At 41.9% G+C, this 9,644-nt stretch overlaps 1 protein-coding gene across 3 annotated transcripts in view; it reads left to right on the top strand.

Annotated features, from left to right (window-relative positions):
* The window catches only part of LOC110536794 (band 4.1-like protein 4), a 117,383-nt gene that overhangs the window by 39,754 nt on the left and 67,985 nt on the right, over positions 1 to 9,644 (top strand). The window lies entirely within an intron of this gene.

Here is a 9,644-nt window from a genome sequence, read left to right on the forward strand (position 1 = left end):
CCGGAAACCATTTCCCACCCCTTCCTACCCCCCTAGCAACTAGGGTTGCTTGTCAGTCACCCACCACTGCCCTGCCCTCCTCCCTGCGACCAGAAAAATCCCACCCCTACCCTATCAACCTGAAAGCAAAGAAAGATTAGCTTTAGCTGAGATTATTCTTTAGAGTCAAGTATATTTGTTCAGGCCTCAATTGTTCCTTGACTAACACCATTCATTCTCGCTGTCGATGATTCTAATGCTATAACTTCTAACAGTAACTGTATCCATGGCGAATGTTTTCTACCTTCACTCTTGTTTTTCTCAGTGGTGTGTTGTTCCAGTTCATCTCCATGCTGTTGGCATGCCTGACAACAGCTGTAACACTGGTTTGATGTTGAACTATGTTTGACCGAGGGTTCTGATTTACAAGGTTAGCCAACCTTGTTTTTTGGAGATGAGCACAGAGGATGCATCTAAGCTACTGAATCCTTCTGGAGAAAAGAGTCGTATTAGATTTAAAAAGAAATGCCTTTACACTTTTGCATAAAAGTTTATAGAATCATTCTATCATACACATAGCTATGTTGTTTATGGCAGGTTATTCCCGCTGTGCTTGGGTAATATTAGACCCAAGAGCGTGCTAGGATCAGCATGCACATCCACATCATTCCTACCCTCTGGAGTCGTAAACGACATACATGTACCAACATATTGGAGCTGCTTCGGGACTGATAGATACACACACTGTTACTGTGTGTCGGAGAGCAGTGATGCTTTTAGTGTCTGTGTATGGAGCAGCAGGCCTATAATCAAAACCTATCCATTTAGAGAGACTTCTCTGTCATTTATATGAGGCTGCCTGCCTGCCTGCCTGCTAGCTACAGTATCTTGCGAAAGTATTCGCCCCCCTTGAACTTTGCGACCTTTTGCCACATTTCAGGCTTCAAACATAAAGATATAAAACTGTATTTTTTTGTGAAGAATCAACAACAAGTGGGACACAATCATGAAGTGGAACGGAAGTGAAATCAAAAACTGAAAAATTGGGCGTGCAAAATTATTCAGCCCCCTTAAGTTAATACTTTGTAGCGCCACCTTTTGTATGTCTCTATCAGTTTTGCACATCGAGAGACAGACATTTTTCCCCATTCCTCCTTGCAAAACAGCTCGAGCTCAGTGAGGTTGGATGGAGAGCATTTGTGAACAGCAGTTTTCAGTTTTTTCCACAGATTCTCGATTGGATTCAGGTCTGGACTTTGGCTTGGCCATTCTAACACCTGGATATGTTTATTTTTGAACCATTCCATTGTAGATTTTGCTTTATGTTTTGGATCATTGTCTTGTTGGAAGACAAATCTCCGTCCCAGTCTCAGGTCTTTTGCAGACTCCATCAGGTTTTCTTCCAGAATGGTCCTGTATTTGGCTCCATCCATCTTCCCATCAATTTTAACCATCTTCCCTGTCCCTGCTGAAGAAAAGCAGGCCCAAACCATGATGCTGCCACCACCATGTTTGACAGTGGGGATGGTGTGTTCAGCTGTCTTGCTTTTACGCCAAACATAACGTTTTGCATTGTTGCCAAAAAGTTCAATTTTGGTTTCATCTGACCAGAGCACCTTCTTCCACATGTTTGGTGTGTCTCCCAGGTGGCTTGTGGCAAACTTTAAACAACACTTTTTATGGATATGTTTAAGAAATGGCTTTCTTCTTGCCACTCTTCCATAAAGGCCAGATTTGTGCAATATACGACTGATTGTTGTCCTATGGACAGAGTCTCCCACCTCAGCTGTAGATCTCTGCAGTTCATCCAGAGTGATCATGGGCCTCTTGGCTGCATCTCTGATCAGTCTTCTCCTTATATGAGCTGAAAGTTTAGAGGGACGGCCAGGTCTTGGTAGATTTGCAGTGGTCTGATACTCCTTCCATTTCAATATTATCGCTTGCACAGTGCTCCTTGGTTTAAAGCTTGGGAAATATTTTTGTATCCAAATCCGGCTTTAAAATTCTTCACAACAGTATCTCGGACCTGCCTGGTGTGTTCCTTGTTCTTCATGATGCTCTCTGCGCTTTTAACGGACCTCTGAGACTATCACAGTGCAGGTGCATTTATACGGAGACTTGATTACACACAGGTGGATTGTATTTATCATCATTAGTCATTTAGGTCAACATTGGATCATTCAGAGATCCTCACTGAACTTCTGGAGAGAGTTTGCTGCACTGAAAGTAAAGGGGCTGAATAATTTTGCACGCCCACTTTTTCAGTTTTTGATTTGTTAAAAAGTTTGAAATATCCAATAAATGTCGTTCCACTTCATGATTGTGTCCCACTTGTTGTTGATTCTTCACAAAAAAATACAGTTTTATATCTTTATGTTTGAGGCCTGAAATGTGGCAAAAGGTCACAAAGTTCAAGGGGGCCGAATACTTTCGCAAGGCACTGTACACCCTTCATTACAATATCAATGCCCTCTCCTGGTGTAACCCTCCATAATATTGAGGCTGAAGTTGTAGTAAGATGACGGAGGTTCCAGAATGCTCCAATATCTACACCAGCACATCGCTTAGCCTGTTTGAGATAGGGGGCAGTATTTTCACATCTGGATGAAAATTGTGCACAAAGTAAACTACCTGCTACTCAGGCCCAGATGCTAGGATATGCATATATAGTTTATATATATATATATATATATATATATATATATATATAAACTGTTAAAATAATGTCTGTGAGTATAACAGAACTTATTAGGCAGGCGAAACCCCGAGGACAAATCATCCAGGGAGGCACTTGCTTGCAGTTCCTATCATTTCCACTAGATGTCAATAGTCTTTAGAAATGTGTTGATATTTTTCCTTTGAGAAATTAAGAAGTAGCCCTTTCCTTTCTGGGTGTATAGCCAAGTGTACTGTTTTGTTTGGGGCGCGCGACCTGAAGCTCGCTCCACATTAATTTTATCCACTATTGTACGCAGTGTATCCCGTCTTAAATTTTATCCATTATTTACGTTTAAAAATACCTAAAGTTGGATTAGGAAAGTTGTTTGAAATGTTTGGACAAAGATTACAGGTAACTTATTAGATAGTGTGTCATGTTGGGCGAGTTGGAACCAGTGTTTTTCTGAATCAAACGTTCCAAATAAATTGACATTTTGGGTATATAACGACGGAATTAATTGAACAAAAGGACCATTTGTGATGTTTATGGGACATATTGGAGTGCCAACAGAAGAAGATCTTCAGAGGTAAGGCATGGATTATATCGTTATTTCTGAGTTTTGTGTCGCGCCTGGTGGGTTGAAATATGATTATCATGTGTTTGTTTGATGGGGTGCTGTCCTCAGATAATAGCATGGTTTGCTTTCGCGGTAAAGCCTTTTTGAAATCTGATACAGTGGCTGGATTAACAAGAAGTTCAGCTTCATTTTGCTGTATTGCACTTCTAATTGTATGAAAGTTAAATATTTCGAATAATTTATTTTTAAATTTCGCGCTCTGCAATTTCACCGGATGTTGTCGAAACGTTCCGCTAACGGAACCCCTAGTCGTAATTCAAATGCACTCCGAATACATTGTTTAGTTCATTCTTGTGGATCATTCTTCATTCTAGAACTAGTAGAGATATTAGAACAGAGCCTGGGCCTCTCAGTCCGACCTGTCAATCAAACTGTCTGCCTCATGATGACAGAGCCTTTTAATTTATTATCTATCATTCTATTATTTATCAGTTCTAGTCACTTAGCAACTGAGCTGTGTTGTAGGGCAGAAAGACATGCCTTTCTCATACTGATAGATAGAACACACTCTAATCCCATGTAATAAAAATAAACACCTTGAGGTGTTCAATAAGTATTGCAGATATAAAAATGTAAATAGCTCTGGAAGGGCTTTGTGCAGGTGCCATGAATGCACATAGATGTAGCCCATTAACTGTCTACTACACACAGAACCCTTTTAGTACCCTTTTTTCTAAGGGTGTAAGGCTATTTTCTAAGTAATGCGTTACCAAAGGTTTTTACTTTGTTCTCCTCCAGCCAGTCGCTGTTCATTGGAAGATGACTACCAGTTAGAGAAATAAGAAGTACATTGTTTCTCAGGTTGTCTTTCTGAGTGGAACCCCTCTGTCTTTGTCTGGTTGTCGTCCTGTCACTGTCAGCCACTGTTCTAATCCTCAACCCCCTCATTTGCATAAATTAGCATGCACTGGAACACAACACCTGCACTGATGTGATTATTGCAAATTAGATAAGATTAACCAATTCAATTAACTTATTCTAATTCAATCACACAGACATAGCTCTAATTACGTTCCCCTGGACACCAATATCCGTTCTGGTGTGTTCTGGGTTGTATTCATTAGGCACAAAACAAGAGAAAATACCTCATTTCTACCAGTTTACCAATTTCTAAATGTGCAACCAGAGGGAAAAAATTCTAGACCACCTTTACTCCACACACAGAGACGTGTACAAAGCTCGCCCTCACCCACCATTTGGCAAATCTGACCATAACTCTATCCCCCTGATTCCTGCTTACAAGCAAAAAAAAGCAGGAAGCACCAGTGACTCAGTCAATAAAAAAGTGGTCAGATAAAGCAGATGCTAAACTACAGGACTGTTTTGCTATCACAGACTGGAATATGTTCTGGGATTCCTCTGATAGCATTGAGGAGTACACCACATCAGTCACTGGCTTCATGAGAGCATCAGCTGTTCCGGACGACTGTGTGATAACGCTTTTTGTAGCCGATGTGAGTAAGACCTTTAAACAGGTCAACATTTACAAGGGCGCAGGACCAGACTGATTACCAGGATGTGTACTCCGAGCATGCGCTGACCAACTGGCAAGTCTTCACTGACATTTTCAACCTCTCCCTGTCCGAGTCTGTAATACCAAGATGTTTTAAGCAGATCACCATAGAACACTAAGGTAACCTGCCTAAATTACTACCGACCCGTAGCCCTCATGTCTGTAGCCATGAAGTGCTTTGAAAGGCTGGTCATGGCTCACATCAACACCATCATCCCCAAAACACTAGACCCACTCCGCTCCAATTTGCATACCGCCACCACAGATCCACTGATGAAACAATCTCCATTGCACTCCATACTGCCCTTTCACACCTGGACAAAAGGAGGTCCAGGTGAGAATGCTATTCATTGACTACAGCTCAGCATTCAACACCATAGTGCACTAAAAGCTCATCACTAAGCTAAGGACCCTGGGACTAAACACCTCCCTCTGCAACTATCCTGGACTTCCTGACAGGCGGTAAGGTGGTAAGGGTAGGTAACAACACATCCGCCATGCTGATCCTCAACACAGGAGCCCCTCAGGGGTGCGTGCTCAGTCCCCTCCTGTACTCCCTATTCACTCATGACTGCGTGGCCAGGCACGACTCCAACATCATCATTAAGATTGCCGATGACACAACAGTGGTAGGCCTGATCGCCGACAACGACGAGACAGCCTGTAGGGAGGAGGTCAGAGACCTTGCCGAGTGGTGCCAGGACAACAACCTCTCCCTCAATGTGATCAAGACTAAGGATATGATTGTGGTATACAGGAAAAGGAGGACTGAGCACACCCCCATTCTCATCGACGGGGCAGTAGTGGAGCAGGTTGAGAACTTCCAAGTTCCTTGGTGTCCATATCACCAACAAACTAACATGGTCCAAGCACCCCAAGACAGTTGTGAAGAGGGCACGACAAAACCTATTCCCCCTCAGGAGACTGAAAAGATTTGGCATGGGTTCTCAGATTCTCAAAACGTTCTACAGCTGCACCATCAAGAGCATCCTGACTGATTGCATCAATATGGCAACTGTTCGGCCTCCGACCGCAAGGCACTAAAGTGGGTAGTACGTAAAACCCAGTACATCACCGGGGCCAAGCTTCCTGCCGTCCAAGACCTCTATACCAGGCAGTGTCAGAGGATGGCCCTAAAAATTGTCTCCAGCCACCCTAGTCATAGACTTGTTCTCTCTGCTACTGCACAGCAAGCGGTACCGGAGCCCCAAGTCTAGGTCCAAGAGGCTTCTATAAACAGCTTCTACCCCCAAGCCATAAGACTCCTGAACATCTAATCAAATGGCTACCCAGACTATTTGCATTCCCCCCCCACCTCTCTTTTATGCTGCTGCTACTCTCTGTTTATTATCTATGCATAGTCACTTTAACAACTCTACCTACATGTACATATATATATTACCTCAATTACCTCGACTAACCGGTGCCCCCGCTAATTGACTCTGTACCGGTACCCCCTCTATAGAGCCTTGCTATTGTTATTTTACTGATGCTCTTTAATAATTTGTTACTTTTCTTTCTTTCTTTTTTTAGGTATTTTTCTTAAAACTGCATTGGTTATGGGCTTGTAAGTAAGTAAGGGTGAGGATTAAGGTGGGAGGGAATGGCAAGGGTGCACCACACAGTATCTTTCAGTGACATACTTTAGTCTGAAATACAGTGCCTTGCGAAAGTATTCGGCCCCTTTGAACTTTGCGACCTTTTGCCACATTTCAGGATTCAAACATAAAGATATAAAACTGTATTTTTTTCTGAAGAATCAACAACAAGTGGGACACAATCATGAAGTGGAACGACATTTATTGGATATTTCAAACTTTTTTAACAAATCAAAAACTGAAAAATTGGGCGTGCAAAATTATTCAGCCCCTTTACTTTCAGTGCAGCAAACTCTCTCCAGAAGTTCAGTGAGGATCTCTGAATGATCCAATGTTGACCTAAATGACTAATGATGATAAATACAATCCACCTGTGTGTAATCAAGTCTCCGTATAAATGCACCTGCACTGTGATAGTCTCAGAGGTCCGTTAAAAGCGCAGAGAGCATCATGAAGAACAAGGAACACACCAGGCAGGTCCGAGATACTGTTGTGAAGAAGTTTAAAGCCGGATTTGGATACAAAAAGATTTCCCAAGCTTTAAACATCCCAAGGAGCACTGTGCAAGCGATAATATTGAAATGGAAGGAGTATCAGACCACTGCAAATCTACCAAGACCTGGCCGTCCCTCTAAACTTTCAGCTCATTCAAGGAGAAGACTGATCAGAGATGCAGCCAAGAGGCCCATGATCACTCTGGATGAACTGCAGAGATCTACAGCTGAGGTGGGAGACTCTGTCCATAGGACAACAATCAGTCGTATATTACACAAATCTGGCCTTTATGGAAGAGTGGCAAGAAGAAAGCCATTTCTTAAAGATATCCATAAAAAGTGTCATTTAAAGTTTGCCACAAGCCACCTGTGAGACACACCAAACATGTGGAAGAAGGTGCTCTGGTCAGATGAAACCAAAATGGAACTTTTTGGCAACAATGCAAAACGTTATGTTTGGCGTAAAAGCAACACAGCTCATCACTCTGAACACATCATCCCCACTGTCAAACATGGTGGTGAAAGCATCATGGTTTGGGGCTCCTTTTCTTCAGCAGGGACAGGGAAGATGGTTAAAATTGATGGGAAGATGGATGGAGCCAAATACAGGACCATTCTGGAAGAAAACCTGATGGAGTCTGCAAAAGACCTGAGACTGGGACGGAGATTTGTCTTCCCACAAGACAATGATCCAAAACATAAAGCAAAATCTACAATGGAATGGTTCAAAAATAAACATATCCAGGTGTTAGAATGGCCAAGTCAAAGTCCAGACCTGAATCCAATCGAGAATCTGTGGAAAGAACTGAAAACTGCTGTTCACAAATGCTCTCCATCCAATCTCACTGAGCTCGAGCTGTTTTGCAAGGAGGAATGGGAAAAAAATGCAGTCTCTCGATGTGCAAAACTGATAGAGACATACCCCAAGCGACTTACAGCTGTAATCGCAGCAAAAGGTGGCGCTTCAAAGTATTAACTTAAGGGGGCTGAATAATTTTGCACGCCCAATTTTTCAGTTTTTGATTTGTTAAAAAAGTTTGAAATATCCAATAAATGTCGTTCCACTTCATGATTGTGTCCCACTTGTTGTTCATTCTTCACAAAAAAATACAGTTTTATATCTTTATGTGTGAAGCCTGAAATGTGGCAAAAGGTCGCAAAGTTCAAGGGGGCCGAATACTTTCGCAAGGCACTGTATGTTATCCTAGTCTAGCCTACCTCATTACGCTAACATTTATTCATCTCCATGCCCCAGAATGCCCCAGAATCCAAAGATTCAGTCCACAGACTCTTCCCCCACTCCAACAATTTCCATCTTCAGCTAGTAGCAACATCACCAGAAATTCACATACAAATATATGGAATGCATATAAAACAGGACTTGAAGCTGTTTCTTCATGCAAGGGGTGCGGTGCTATTCATTTATAGTAGAAATGTAAGCAGTTTGGTAACGCGATATCAGCTACCATGCCCTACAGTCAAGCTAAAGCAGAAAACATTGAATAATAATATTTATTTCAGTTTCATTTTTAAAAGAGCTGAGTCCTTATGCTGTTTCGTGTGAACTGTGTGAACAAAGGCCCGTTTGTTTTCACGTTTGTTTTGAATGTTTGCTGCCGGTGTCTGATGCCGATGTGAAGTGAACAGACTGTTGTTTATCACTGTGTTTTATCACCGTGTTAAGTTATTTAAAGAACAGAGGAAGAGAAACATTGTTGTCAATCTGTCTGTACAGATGGCTCCCAGGAGAAGCATGAGCTGCAATGACATTGTGAGCTCTGATACAATATCACAGTAAAGCAAGGCGTCACTGTGACAACACTGCAAATAAAGATTTGAAAATAGCAGTTAGCATTCACAACAAGCTCCACAACAATGATTTGAAAATTGCAGTTTGCATTCACAATGACCTCCACAACTATGATTTAAAAATAGCAGTTTGCATTCATGATCATAAGAAGCTCAACAACATCCCACAAATAGACACCACAGCGCAGTAGCTGTTGTAACCAGTTATAAACACGTGAATATACTGTATGGAGACCTACACACTGTTTATGTTTATTGTCACACAGGGTCATTGTATGTAATGTACATGTCTTCAGAGCTTTTGTGGGCACCCGAGTGGCGCAGCGGTCTAAGGTACTGTATCACAGTGCCATAGGTGTCACTACTGACCCTGGTTCGATCCCAGGCTGTATCACAATTGGTCGTGATCGGGAGTCCCATAGGTCGGCGCACAATTGGCCTGGTTAGGGTTTGGCCGTCATTGTAAATAAGAATGTGTTCTTAACTGACTTACCTAGAGTGTGCACAGCTGTCATCAAGGGTTGCTACTTTGAAGATTCTCAAATATATTTTGTTTAACACTTTTTTGGCTAAAATGTGATCCCCTGTGTGTTATTTCATAGTTTTGATGTCTTCACTATTATTCTACAATGTAGAAAATAGTACAAATAAAGAAAAACCCTGGAATGAGTAGGTGTGTCCAAACATTTGACTGGTACTGTATATATGATATTTTAATGTCCATCATCAATGTGACATAAGGAAATTGTGCACAGTAAGCCAGGCAGTCTTGCAGGAATGTTCCCAAATCAGATGTTCATTGACGTGAGAGCCAGAGGTCCAACGAGTTACAAAATAGATCTTAATTCCAAAATACCAGTACAGTATAAGATAATGAATAAAAGCCAATAAAAAAGAAGCTTCATGTGTTTGATTTTTGCCTCTGTGGCAGCATGCTGCGACCTGTTTTAAATCC

Source organism: Oncorhynchus mykiss, chromosome 12 (genome assembly GCF_057628025.1).
Source record: "Oncorhynchus mykiss isolate SJ-2025 chromosome 12, ASM5762802v1, whole genome shotgun sequence".
Taxonomy (NCBI): domain Eukaryota; kingdom Metazoa; phylum Chordata; class Actinopteri; order Salmoniformes; family Salmonidae; genus Oncorhynchus; species Oncorhynchus mykiss.